Consider the following 15,447-nt stretch of genomic DNA (forward strand, 5'->3'; position numbering starts at 1 on the left):
CACATATACATCCCCTCTTGTGTGTTTATTTTAGGCCTATATCTTTGAATTTACAATAAAAAGAGCGTCTTCATATTCTGAATTGTCTACTTAATTAAGTATAGTCAAAGATTAAGTTTCTCAAAGCTCTGTAGGCTTTGAGGTGGACATTCTCATCGTGACACTCGCGCTGCGCGCTCGATTTCCGACAGACATTTGTAAACAGGTTTTGTTGGATTTTTTCTAGTAACTTTCGTCGTTTTTCCACACATTTTTGTTTATTTTATTTTTTTTTCAACGTTATTTTTCACGAATAAAACAAAAAGTACGGGTCCTATCAAGAAGTGATTCTTAACGAAATTGTAGATCTTTCTTGGGATAACCATTTTTGTTGATTCATATTTTTTCGTATCACATGTACGCCTATTTCCTTCTATCTCTTCGCGCGCTCTCTTTCTTCTTTACCACCTTTTCCTCGTCCTTTCATCTTCCTTTCCTCTCAGGCGCACATGAAGAATCACCGAGGATCTCGACCGACAATTGCAGCGCTTATTTTGTAAAAATATTAAATAACATGATTCATCCCTGTTATTTTCAGCTCTAATTTTGAAGCGAGTAGAATAAGTGCTCTCCTGGAAGGAAGCTACTTTTAAAAAGAAGAATAGACACTAGTTCAGATGTGCAAATGTATGATCCAAATACATTTGCACATCTCTTAAATTATAAATAAATATTAACGGAACTCATTTAGAGAGTTCGCTCTAATTAATACACTAGCCGGTAATGTTTCTAGGTATATTTTGTTTAGGATTTAGAATAAGAGGTTAAAAGGGTTGTTCGGGCTAGTATAAACAATTAATAAAGTAAATATTATTCACATTGCAATTAATAACGAAGTCAAAAACCGAACGACCCTTGTAATCATCCCAGCTTCATAATTCTTTCGGGAAAATGGAGCTGGGCTATAATGAAGTTAGTACATTGAGCCAATCAGTGAGCTCGAACGTTGCCCCACTGCCTTGGGACACTCTACGCACGGCTACCGAGCTCGCTCTCTGCCCGAGGATCGCTCTCTGCAGGGATCCTTTGGATAATTTTGAAAAGGGTGGTGTCTATAAGATCACTTGCAGGATCTGTGGGATGAATTACGTGGGACAGATTGTTAGACTTCTTAATACTAGGATAGAGGAGCACAAAAGTGATGTTCGTTTGGGACACTGTTATAAGAGTGTTCTTGCCAGACATAAAAAGGCATTTTTTGATGTTGACCATGAATTTGACTAGGATAATGTTCGAATTTTTTATAGTGAAAGTAATGAGAGAAAGAGGGAATTCATGGAAATGCTTTATATTAAAAAACAAAAAAAGTTATCTATTAATTTAAAAACCAATTTGGATGGGTTGAACAAAAGCTATGCTAATATGATTAATTACATATAACGTAGTTGTTTCATGAATTCTGTTTTTCTTTTACTTTCTCTATTTCTCATGTAATTGTGACAGATATTTATATTGTGTTTACAACAGATTGGCCTACTGACCCTCATTCGATTCTCAGGTATCAAAGAGAGAGCACCTGCTCGTGGGTGCTGTCAATTTCTACCACTTGAAATTTTCTTGCCTTGATAAGGGTACTGTACGAGTACCGAAACGTTGGTAATGCAAATTTATTTATTTATGTTTTTTATTTTTATTTTATTGTAATTTGATGGTCATAAAAATAAAAAAGGCGAAAGAAAGAAAAAGAGAAGGAAGAGGATGTGATTGGCTGCCTTCTCATCTTTCTTTCCTCTTTTTTATTTTTTTCCGAAATTTTTTTTTTGGGGGGTTTTTTGGGGTTTTTTACAGATTACAATAGGGTTTTTTTGGTTTTCATTTATTCGTTGTGGTCCAAATTTGGTCGTTGGATTCTTGTTTTGTTTAACAGGATTTTGCATCAATTTGATTATTGGACGTTAAATGGGATTTTTAATTTGGATTTTGGTCTAATTTAAATTTCATAAATTTTTATATCTGACATTCGTTTGAAATTAATAATTGTTTGAAGGAAAATATACAATAATTATTCTAAGAGAAATTATTTCTTCGCTAAATACATTCATTTTCTCGTCTCAAGAACATGAAAATTGTTTCAATTAAAATAGTTGTCAAAATAAGTATATGAATTTACTTGGATCAAGAAACATTGTGTTAGAGTTAGAGTTAGTGTTAGAGTAATTTAATATTTTCTTGCCTAGAATAAATATATTCTTGATTCAAATAGTTGTCCGGATTCTATTATTTTCTTCATTTAAGAAAATCGGTCCCTTGTAAGAAGAAAGTACTTGCTTCTTTGAAGTAGAATCAGCCAAGTAAAGTAGCCTACTTGATATAATGCAAATTTTTTTTCAGTGTACAGACACACACAGATACAGGCAGACACATGCGTAACAGCCTGTTTTTCGGATTCAGGGGGTCTCGAAACGCGGACATTTTACAAAAACGGTGGGGGGGGGGGTCAAATTTTAAACAAATATAATACCTTCTCTTGATGAGAACGTAAAAAATAATTAATTTGTCACGAATAATGTTTTGGTAGTTCTGTTTTTTGTTCGAATCATGAAAAATAGAATTAAAAACATTTAAAAAAAGTAAATTTTTTGAAAAAAGAATCACGAGACGAATAAGACAATTAAAAAATATAAGTTGCAATGAGAATGTGCCCACGAAGCGGGCTGATATTTTATTGTCAATTCATTTTTCACGTTTAAACACAAAATACACATGCTATCAAAAAGTGATTTCAAACAAATTTGTAGATATTTTTAAATTGCACAACTTTTTTCTAGCCATCTTTTCATCTATTTTGCACAGTTTAACCGCAAAATGTAATTTTTGATTTTCCATTATTTTTGTATGCTGTTAAAATTCGAATTTTCAATCTTTTAAGAAAATTCAAAAAGTTTTTGGAACAATCTTGTAGTGCATTAAAAAAGAAATATTTTCCTTTTCTTGACTTTTTTTCATATCGTGCGTTATTTGTCTTAAAATGTTGATTTTCGGGTTTTTTTAAATCTTGTAAATGTCATAATGTTATGTACCCAGCTATGTAGCCTGTGTAGAGGGGTACTAACAGTGCGTACATGAGTGGTGACGTGTAGTGTCCCGATAGTGGGGGGATGGGGAGAACCGTTGCTGGTTCGAAGCGGATTACCTGGGTGAGCGTTAGAGAGAGGGAGAGAGAGAGTGTGTGTGTACCGTGAGGAGCGGTGGTTGCTTATTGGTGTCGGGGAGTACGCGGGACGCTGGTTTGTGGTCCTTGTTGCTCGGCCAGCCAAGTGTCGAGCCCTTTTATTCCTTGAGGTACGTTTTGTTGGCTGGCCGACACTGTCCTACGTTCGGCCGGCGACCTCGACGTCGAGGCCGTGGATTCTTCCTCGAGTCTGCAGGGGGGTCCCGAAGATGCTGGGACCTGCAAATCAAGCAATTTGCCCGGAGTGGGCAATGGTGAAGAAGGGGGCACCAGCAAACCCCGCGGGCTTTCGAGAGAATCTAAACTATCAACAATTATTGGCCGGATTTCTTCGGCTGGGTCCTTCCTGTAACGTTGAGGACTGGCACAGTCGGGGTGCTGTCGGCGCGAACTAGTTGGAAGGTGGGTGGCAGCATCTGCTCGAGGTCAGGTTCTCCCGGCGATAGCTCTTCCGGATTTGGATGCCTGGAAAGCGCGTCAGGCAGTTCGTTATCCCTCCAGGGTACGTGTTCGACGTTGCGCGGAAAACGGCTGAGGAAGAGTTCCCATCGTGTTAGTTTATCGCGGGTGTTCTTTTGACGCTAGAGCCAAGTTAGGGTCTTGCTGTGAGTTCGCAGCGTATAAGGGTGGTCCTCTAGGAAAGGACGATAGCGTTTTATCGCCCAACGATGGTAAGGCACTCGCTCGTTGCAGTGATAGCGCGCTTCGGTGAGCGAAAACTTGGCGCTAGCGAACGAAATGATACGGCGCTTGCCGTTGGGTTCATCTTGCATCAGCACAGCATCCATTCCGCGGGCGCTGGCGTCAGTTTGTAGGACGAAGCGTAGTTCGGGGTCTGATCTACTTAACTTGACCGGCTTCTGGAAGGCTGCCTTCGCTGCTTCAAAATGCCTTATGTTCTCGGGCGTCATTTTGTATGGGCGTTTCGTCGAAAGCATATCCGATAATGGGGCGAGGATAATGGAAGTGTTCAGGATATACTCTTTTACCCAATTACAGATGCCAAGGAAGGATCTCATTTCCTTCCCAGTGCGGGGTTGTGCGGCGTTACGGATTGCCTTGACGTGCCTAGATTGCGTCGAGTTACCCTCCGTACTGACTATGTGTCCTAAGTAGGGACGGGTCGTTTAGCCGAAACTATATTTGGCAGGTGCTACGGTCAGGCCATAAATGGCTAATCGTTCGACAATGTCGTCCAAGTACCCGATGGCGTACACGCCCCACTGTTCGGCCAGTACCTCGCGCATGATATTCTGGATTCTAGGAGAGAGAGAGAGTGTGTGTACCGTGAGGAGCGTTAATTGCTTATTGTTGTCGGGGAGTACGCGGGGCGCTGGTTTGTGGTCCTTGTTGCTCGGCCAGTCAAGTGTCGAGCCCTTTCATTCCTTGAGGTACGTTTTGTTGGCTGTCCGACACTGTCCTACGTTCGGCCGGCGACGTCGACGTCGAGGCCGTGGATTCTTCCTCGAGTCTGCAGGGGGGTCCCGAAGATGCTGGGACCTGCAAATCAAGCAATTTGCCCGGAGTGAGCAATGGTGAAGAAGGGGGCACCAGCAAACCCCGCGGGCTTTCGAGAGAATCTAAATTATCAACAATTATTGGCCGCATTTTTTCGGCTGGGTCCTTCCTGCAACGCTGTGTAATTTCAATCGACGGAAAACGGTAGTGCGGATTTCCGTAGAAGGCCGGCAACCTTAAGGGCAAAGGTTTCTTGCGATCCTACGGGCGTCGATGACGGGGGTCCTAAATGTCCTCCTTTCCCCGCATAATTCCCGTCAGGGCCCACTCGCCCTCTTCATACAACGCCAGGGCTTTCGGTTGGTATTGACCCGGGGGCGACCACGTCGTCCTCGTTCGCGTTGGCAAGATAGGCGTTACGAGCAGCCGGCACTACGGCTTCGTTCCTCTTAGTCTCGACAAGCGGTTTAGCGTTGCCTTGCTGTCGAGCTTGTTCGGCACGATGTTCACGGCGGCGATTTTTGGCGTCTTCGAGGCGGCGATTCCAACATGCCTCCTCCTCTATTTGCCGCTGTCGGTAAAAGTCATCAATCCTAGCTCGTTCTAGCCGAGCGGAAATAGAATCTATCCTGCAAAGCGCCCTTCTAGCAACGGCGGCACTGACAGCCTGCTGAATGATGATGACAAGGGGCGTGATGGCGACTCCTTGTTGCCGGAGAGGCTTCCTGGACCCGTTCTGCTCGTAGGCGGGCTGCCCGAGCGCTCCGTTGCGCTCGACGCTGGCGAGTACGCTCACTAGCTTGCGTGCGCTCCACAATCTTTGTCATCAAAAGTGTTGTGGTGTGAAGAAACACGGGGTAACGACGTTGGTGAGCAGCTGTACAAAGTACAGGTCTCCTGTACCTGTCACTTATTTTGTCGACCGAAAAATTCCCCTTTCAACGTGAAGAGCGAGTCTTGTTCGACTGCCTTACTTACTCGAAGGAATTTAATCAATCTCGGAACTGGACAAGAGCCGTGGTTCGGTCTTGATCGGAAGGCAAACGAATTTCTATACCGACTTTCTTGGGCGGCTGGCCATGAAAGAAGCGGAAGCCTGTCCAGGGATGGTGACCCGACGCTGCCGATGATGGGTGGAAGCCTGTCAGGAGACGGCAACCCGATACCTATGAACACTGTCAACCTCTAGTCACAAACACTTGTGAAGACGAAAGACAAGGAACACAAGGGAACACTGGGAAACATGGAAAGTCAAGGGAGAATACGACGGGGAAGACAAAGCCACTCAAAAGGCTACAATGCAGGAAATTTATTCTTGGCTTTCTAGTACACGGAGCTGCTCGATATTCGCTTTCAGTTTCGGAAAACTGACTGACTCTCCTCGGGTGGAGAGCGCGCTCGGTAGCCGTGCGTAGAGCGTTCTGAGGCAGTGGGGTAACGTTCGAGCTCACCGATTGGCTGCGAGAGCAACAACGAAGTCGCAACCGAGCGGTGGGGATCGCGCGTCTTGCCTGGCTGCCTCGGCCTTTACGCGTCGGCCCTAAAATATAATAACTTAAACGTTAAACATTGAAATCTTTAATTATAAATTAAAAATACTTACAATTACAGGAAAATTATGAAATTTAGTTCACTAACATAATTATAACCCAGCTTCATTTTCCCGAAAGAATCATGAAACTGGGATGATTAGAAATGTCGTTCGATTTTAAAGCTCAATTATCAATAATAGTTCAAATAGAATTCACCATATTTATTATTCACTCTACTCCGAACAACCATTTTAACCTCTTATTCTAATTATTACGCGAAATATTCTACAAACCTTACAGACTAATCGGTAAATTCAAACGAACTCTCTAAATGAGTTTAGCTACTAATTATTTAAAATTTAAGAGATGTGCGAATGTATGTTGATAAAACATACATGTACACATCGGACTAATGCCTATTTTCCCTTTTTAAATTGGCTTCCTTCCAGGGGAGCACTTAGGAGCACTTATTTTGCTCGTTACCCGACAAAAGCGACATGATAATTATTTAGAGCTGAAAAAATAGGGCTGTATCATCCATGTAACTATTTGTATCATTTAAATATTGTTAAATGATAAGGTTCTTTCGTTATTTATTAATTTACACAATAAGCACTGCGAGGGACAGAGAAAGGAGAGTGGTAGAGAAGGAAGAAAGAGAGCGCGCAAAGAGAGAAAACGAAATAGGCGTACGTGATTACGACCTACCGCAATGTTTTCGAGAGGCGAAAACACGGCTGTAGCACGTATGACAGCGTGTTTGTTCTCCCATCGGGGACTTGTCGAACTTCGCAGGCTAATGGCAGAAAGGGGAGGAGGGCTCGACAATGGATGACTCACTCTTAAGGGTAGGCAAACTCGTCGCTTTCGAGCCTGGGAAAGTTCCGATATTGTTTCGTTCGACCTGCGCTTAATTTCCTGTAGGAAAATTTAGCGAGAGTTTACGCTTACATTTTCGCGGAATTTCCGAGGCTCTCAACTATGGCCTGACATACAACAATAACACTGGTAAATTTTGGTTTTATAAAAAAACGTCATTAGGATAAATTGTTTGTCTGATTGAATGCTATAAATATCTGTGCAGACAATTTTTTGAATTTTGCAAAAAGTCGTCTAAAAAATTTTCAAAATACGCTCAATTTTTAAATTTTTATCAAAATCGCTAGCTAACGAACTAGACCTTTATTTTAGGACACTAACAGAGTATACCAAAGGTCAATCCAATCTGTCAATTCTTTAGAAAGTTATCGTACTGATAATCTAACAATCAACAGACACCCACATAGAAAGACACAGACACATTCGTAAAAGCCTGTTTTTCAAATTCAGGGGGTCTCAAAACCTGGACATTTGACAAAAACTGGGGGGAAGGGCAAATTTTACACACTTAGTTACAATTTTTACATTCTTCCCATACATGCTCCCATCTTTCCTTCTCCTATTCACATATTCCACACTTTCTGTTCTTTTCTTTTTCGCAGTACATCCCCTCCCTTACCTCATTTCCCAATCTGAATCTTGTTATTCTGGTCCACCTTCTCTCTCCCCATCCCTTTTCTAAATACTTTGGCACCACTTCCTTTCTTATCATCTTATATCATTTATTGTATTTTGATTCCTCAATTGCCCCTCATCTTTCTACTAATTGTCTTTCCCTCTCTCTTTTTTCCAATTCTTCATAGTTTACTCCAGTCACTCTTCTATTTCTCTATTATTAAAGAACGCCCTCCTTTCTTCTTCCCACCTCGTTAATTCAGTTGCCCTCCCTCTCCTCTCTCCTACCTCCATCAAAAACACTTTCTCGCCAACTTCCCTCCCTTCTCCTCCCTCAGCTTCGTCTCAAATTTTCATGCCCTCTTTCCCGCTCTAATACTTAACTTATCCCTTTGCGCTTCTTCTTTCACCATATATCCTGGCGTCCTTCAGTCTGCTCCTAGTGTCCACCTGATATACTTTTCTTGTAAACTTTCAATATCTTTCCTTTCTATCCATCCCCATATCTCCGCTACATAACCTAATACTGGCAATACCAGCGTATCAAATAACCACATACTCCTTCTCCAATTTTTTTTAACCTTCTTTATCCTATTCCCCATATCAAATATTTATACTCTTTGACTTCTTCTAACTTTATTCCTTTCCATCTCCCTGTCCATTCTTTCTTCCTCCCCCCTCCTTTTCTAAACCTCATTATCTTTGTCTTTTCCACATTTTTATTTAGCTTTTTCCCATCTAAGTATTTATCTAGTCCTGTAATTAATCCCGTCATTCCTTCGTTATCCTCTGCCATCAACACTATGTCGTCTGCGTATGCTAGTCTATATATCTTTTGCTTCCCTATCGTAACTCCTCCCCAACCCTTTCTTCTCATTTCTTCTTCCTAGTCTGATATTAATAAATTCTCCCTCTCTTATCCCCTTCTTTACCATAACTTTTTCTATTTCTCCTTGGTCTAATGAGTCAAACGCCGCCTTCAAGTCCACAAACATTGCTATCATTGCCCCTTTTTCCCTTTTAATTCTCTTTTTTACTAGATAGTTCAGAACATAAATGTTGTCCATTACCCCTATTCCTTTTCTTAACCCTGTCTGATTCGGCGACTCGATCTTTTTTCTTTCAACTTCTATCTTCATTCTCTCCGACAAAATAGTTACATATACTTTATACAGTGTTGGCATCAACGTCAACCCCCCATAATCTTTAACCTCCTCTCCCTTGCCTTTCTTCACTATTGGCATAACTACTCCTTCTTTCCATAACTCTGGCCACCTCTCTCTTCTCCATACTCTATTACACATTATCCATGCCCATTTCTCTAGTTCCTCCCCTCCATATTTCCATACTTAATTTGGAATCTCATTTATACCAGGTGCGTTTCCATCCTTAATTGTTCCTAAAACCTTAACTATTTCATGTTGAATTTTGAAAAAAAGTCGTCTGAAAATTTTTCAAATTTAGCTCACTTTTTAAAGTTTCATCAAAAATTTCGAAAGTTATTGTGCTGAAAAACTAAAAATCAACAGACACACAGGCAAACACACGCAGAAAGACAGAAATATTCGTAAGAACCTGTTTTTTGGATTGAGGGGGTCTCAAAACGGGGACATTGGACAAAAACGGGGGGGGGGGTCAAATTTTACACAAATATAATACCTTCTCTTGATGAGAATGTAAAAATTAATTAATTTGTCATGAATAATGTTTTGGTAGTTCTGTTTGGTAGACTTTTGTCTAGCCATATTTTCATCTATTTTGCAAAGTTTAAACGCAAAATGTAATTTTTGATTTTCCATTATTTTTGTATGCTGTCAAAATTTGAATTTTCGATTATTGAAAAAATTGCAATGAGTTGTTAGTATAATCTTGTAGGGCATTGAGAAAGAAACATTTGTTTCTTTTCAACTTTTTTCCATATCGTGCGTTATTTGTCTTAAAATGTTGATTTTCGTTTTTTTTTTTTTAATTTTCTAAATGCTATGACTATGGTAAATTTTTATTTTATAGAAAAAAGTCATAAGGATAGATGGTTCGTATGTTTGAATACTATAAATATCCGTACAGAAAAATTGGAATTATGAAAAAAAATGGTCTCGAAAATTTTAAAAATACGCTCACTTTTTGAATTTGTATCTAAAGTGGCTGGCTGTTTTTCGAATTCAGGGGGTATAAAAACGTGGACCTTTGAAAAAATCGGGAGTAGGGGTTCTAATTTTACACAGATCTAATACCTTCTCTTGGTGAAAATTTAAACAAGTTACAGGCTTAAAAAATTTCCCATTATGTGAGTGTTTTTCGTTAAAAAATTAAAATTTTATTCCAAAATTATTAGATTACAACAAAAATATATTGTTCAAAATTTACATCACTTTGGCGTTTTTGCTGAAAAATTGTACTTTTTTAAACAAAAATCATTATAATTTGAAAACGATTTAGAATCGGTTAACAAATTTGATTTATATCAGTGTTTGCTTAGATTTTCAAGGACACTCACAACTTTACAATAATTCTGGGTTATATTGGCTGTTTTCGCTAGAAATCGTCAATTTTCGTACAAAAATGATTATATTAAAAAAAGATTACGTTTTTGGGTACAATTTTAGGTTAAGCTAGTGGTTTTCAATATGGAGTTTAAAGAAGGTTTACATTTTGGGAACAATTTAAGGTTATATTAAAACTTTTTTTTACATGAAATCGCTATTTTCAAATGAAATATATAAAGTACAAACAAGATTTATAATGTGGAAAAATTAATTCTTAAGTTTTGTCAGTGAGTTTGACGGCTACTTCTTGGTATTAAAAAAATTGCTTCAAAATAGATAGTTTAAATTATGAACAACTTCAGGTTATTTTCGTGTGTTTAAGGTGAAATCGATATTTTTAAACAAAAATTATTAGAAATAAATTCAATTGTTTTTGTTTGAAATAGTAAAATGTCCAAGCTTATTATAGTGATTTTCGTTAGATATTTACATTTGTGTTAAAAAAATACTTGATTTCATAGAAGATTCATCATTTGTTAACAATTTAGTGTTGAATTTTAGTTACATTTGAAATATTTTAACAATTTTGGATGTTAGTGTTTTTTGTTGGAAATAATTAAATTTTCAACAATGATAAAAATAGAAGAAAATTGACAAGGGAAGAAAATTATATATTTAATTTTTAACTGTTCTAAAATCATTTTTCAATTTTGAACAGTTTAAAATTTAAGCTTTGAAAATTAATCTGTTTAAAAATGATGAAAATTAAAAATCCCATTATGAACCGTTGAAAGCAAAAAAAACAGTACACGCGCTAAATACCCACACGTTTCACCATCCTTTTCCTCGCGCTATGTGCTCGACTTTTCTGCACAGACTATTTAAAACTAAAGGTAAAAGTAGCGACACGAGTAATTTAATGATTGTGAATTCTCTTTTGTTAAAGCTCCTTCGGCTTTAACGAACACATTTTCATCACGTATCTCGTGCTTCGCACTCGATTTTATACCTGAAATTTTATATCATTCTCATAAATGTACCTTATTATAATTCGGAACTTACATTGTTATTAAAACAGACGAAATTTCATTGTCCCGTTTAAAAACATTTGAAAATATTTTTTGCTATTCATTTTGAATTCACCCTAAATTATTATTAGTTTATCCTAATTTTTTTTTAATTCTTCTAAATTTACTCAATTCTATTCATTCGACAAAGTTTTTTAAAGTTTTTATTTAATTCATCTTGAAGTATTTAAAACTCACCCTAAATTTAGAGGCATTTGATGAAATTCTTTTGAAGTTTCTTTAATTTTTCACTAATTAATTTCAAACTCATTTTTGAATTTATTGAATTATGATTGCACAAAATGTAGAACTGATTTATTTTGAAAGTTATTAGTTTAAATAAGTTTGCTTTAGAAATGTTATATTACAATTTTTTTTAAGTAATTGAAAATTGTACATTTCAGTATTTCTTCAAATATTATATTTATTTTATAAGATATTGTCATAAAACTATTCAGCTTCTACGTTTTTAATTTTTTAAAGAAAATAGGTGAAGGGAATTTTGTAGCTACGTTTTGGAACATACGCCCTTGTGAATATTTTAATTTGTCACGTGCCATTTCTCCAAACAGTCAATTTGATTATTTATAATGTTATTTTTTACGATTAAAACGAAAACAACGCGTTTTATCAGGATATTATTTCGAAAAAATTTTTAGATTGTTTTGGGTGAAACAACCTTTCTCTTATATCTTGTGTCATTTTACCAAAAATGTAATTTTTTTATTTTTAATGTTGTTAATCACGATTAAAATAGAAACTACCAATCATATAAAAAACCAAAATACAATTTTTGATTACTTTTCGTTTGATCAAAATTTGAATGATTAATTTTTCGAAAAAATTCTAAAAGTTGTTAGGATAAATTTGTAGGGCTTTCGAAAATTAACATTTTACTTTTCAAGTACTATGAACAAGTGTACAGAGAACTTTTGAATCATAAAAAAATGACGTCTCAAAAACTTTCAAAATACGCTCACTTTTAACATTTTTATCCAAAATGACTGACCAACGAACTTGGTATTTAGCTTAGGACACTAAAAGAGTGTATCAAAGGCCAATCTAATAGGTTATTTTATTCAAAAGTTGTCGTGCTCATAGACAGACATAAACCTTCTCTGATAAGAATGTATTAACATGAAAAAATAACAACTTATTAATTAAATTTTTTTTAACCCTACACACCAGACGAAAAAGAATTTAAATGAGAAAAGTTGTGATTAGAATGTGCCTACGAAGCAAGCAGATTGCTTTTTTTACTGTTAATCATGTTTTTCATGATTAGAGCCAAAACTATACATCCTATCAAAAAGTGGTTGATAACAAATTTAGACATTTTTTTCAAATGCACAATTTTTGTCTCTTCATCTTTTACTGCATTTTGCATAGTTTGACCGAAAAATGTAATTTTTGTATTTTACATAATTTTGTATGCTGTCAAAATATGAAATTTTGATTTTTCGAAAAAATTCAAAAAATTGTTATGATAATCTTATAGGGCATTTAAAAATCAGCATTTTTCATTTCTTGACTTTTTTAATATTGTGCATTATTTGGCCTAAAATGTTCATTTTCGCGTGTTTTTTTTTTAATTTTGTAAATGCTATAACTCTGGTAATTTTTAAGAATGAAAAAAATCATGGGGATAAATTGTTCGAAGTAGATAGGTAAGGCGGGTTCTGGCGCACTTTTTTCATACGAATAGCAAACTTGCGGCTACAGTGCAGAAGGCTGTAAAATTGGTTTCGCTTCATGTGCTGACTAACGAATCACAGTTTTGAACGATCCACACTATCGATATTGGAAATCAATACTTAAAAATCATGGGAATGGATATTTTCAGCCCCAAAAATATGGAATAGGAGATGATATGATATACGATATCGCCATATTAGACTATTTAATACCTGTTATTCCCGGAATTTAAGTTTTTCACCCCAAAATAATATAATTTTTTATGTATTAAATCTTTATCGCAATGGTGCGTCATTGAAAATTTCCAAGATCTGCAACCACCCTCATGCTATTATAACAATTCTCGGTAAACAAAATTCCATTCTGATGACGTCATCGTCGATTCCTGGAATACTTGTCTATGTGAACTAAATTAATTAAACGTTTGGCTTTAATATTTGCCGACAGGGGCGTCATTTTTCTTATAATGTTAAACAATTTCTGGGGTAAACAAAATTCCATTCTGATGACGTCACCATAGTTCCAGGAATCCTTATCTACAGTGTTGCCGTGTTTCACGAATCTTGAAAGAATGGAAAAACAATTATATCAAATTACATAGAATTCTAAGAATTGTTTTCTTTCAAAATAGTATCATATTACATGTATTACTGAGAAAATAAGGCATTGTATCGTGCTTTTCCATGCAGGTTCGAACACGTTTCTCGGTCAAAAAAATTCCATTTTGATAACGTCATCGTCGATTCCTGGAATCTTTATCTATGTAAACTAATTAATTAAACGCTCTCCTTTGATATTTGCCAACAGGGGTGTCATATTTCATATAATGTTAAACAATATATGGAGTAAACAAAATTCCATTCTGATGACGTCATCGTCGATTCCTGGAAACCTTATCGAAGTACACTCTCCGTTTTTTATCATTTTACGGGTAAACAACCACCGAGTAGGTTTGATGTCTAAAACGCTCCAAGATCTATATCAAAGTACAATTTTTTCGGTGACTCCAGCAGTTAATAACAAGACTCACATAATCTCAAACAACTTTATATCTGTGTAGTGTTTCTACAAGTGTCATCAGTTAATAACAAGACTTACATTAAACACGAATTAGAACCGGGCTTATAACGAATTTAATTCATAAAGATTTAAATACATTTTTGAATGATTGTAAACGCATGTGTATTCCGCGAATTAAGAATGCAATTAATAGTATAGGTAATACCAAAGCTTGCGTTGAATTCACAGGTATTTTTAAGGCATTAGTGGGAGGGGAGAAAAAAATCGATGCAAAACGTGTTTGCACTGAAAATAATCCTATTCTAACGTCTACGAATATTGGTGAATGGTTTGAGGGTAAAGTTGGAGCTTCAACTTTCATTGAATTACCTGATTTTATACAGAGAAAAAGAGGTGTGGTTCATATTAAAAATAAAGGCTCGTATTGTTTTCTCCGGTCAGTAATAACAGCTTTTCACTCAGTTAAAAAGGATACAGGAATAACCAGTTGTTATCCTAAGCTTTATAGTTCAGAACTCAAATATAATGACATCAAGTTTCCAATTACTCTTGAGTATATTCGAAAATTTGAGAAAATGAACGGTTTAAGCATAAATGTGTACGGATTAGAGTCTGCTCAATACATTAAGAAAGAGGAAATTGTTCCAGTTTTTATAAGCCAGGAAAAATCCAAAAAACTTACTATTCACCTTGTTATGATTGACTCAATTTGAATCAATTTGCATGGAAATGTTATCAAAAACATATACCTACAAGTGTTGCTTATTGCACAAAATGCAGTTTTGAGGATTAACAATCTGAACCTCAAGTTTATCGTGGAAAGGACTGCATAACGTGGTTTGTCCTTGAGTTGAAAAAGTTAGCTGAAAAAGTAGATATATTTGCGAACAAGATTTTAACCAAGATGATGTTAAAGATCGGGATCACGACCATTTTACAGGTAAATACCGTCGCCCTTCTCATTCCAGGTGTAACGTAAATTACCAAGACTCACATGTAATTCTCATAGTATTTCATAATTTATCCGGCTACGACTCTCACTTTTTCATCAAAGAATTGGCAACAAGCTTCAAGGGTGATATCTCATTATTACCTATTAATAAGGAAAAACATATATATCCTTTACAAAAAGGGTGCAAAATACAAAAGTTAAACTCAGAGTCATAGACTTTTTTCGATTTATGATAAGTAGCCTCGCCAAATTAGCTTACAATCTTAGCAATGATGAAAAATTGGTTACAAGAAAATATTTTTAAAATGATGATGAATTTGAATTATTAACAAGAAAAGGCGTATTTCCATACCATTATGTTGATAATTGGCAGAAATTAGATGAAGACTGTCTGCCAGCAAAACAGAAATTTTATTATAAATTAAATGATAAGGGTACCAGGTGTATACATATGAAACCGGTATTGCCATTTAGCGGCCAGTAGGCACACTTGTAGGCACTGTCGGAACTTACCATTTGTGCTAATTGGCGT

This window comes from Belonocnema kinseyi, chromosome 2 (assembly GCF_010883055.1).
Source record: "Belonocnema kinseyi isolate 2016_QV_RU_SX_M_011 chromosome 2, B_treatae_v1, whole genome shotgun sequence".
NCBI lineage: Eukaryota > Metazoa > Arthropoda > Insecta > Hymenoptera > Cynipidae > Belonocnema > Belonocnema kinseyi.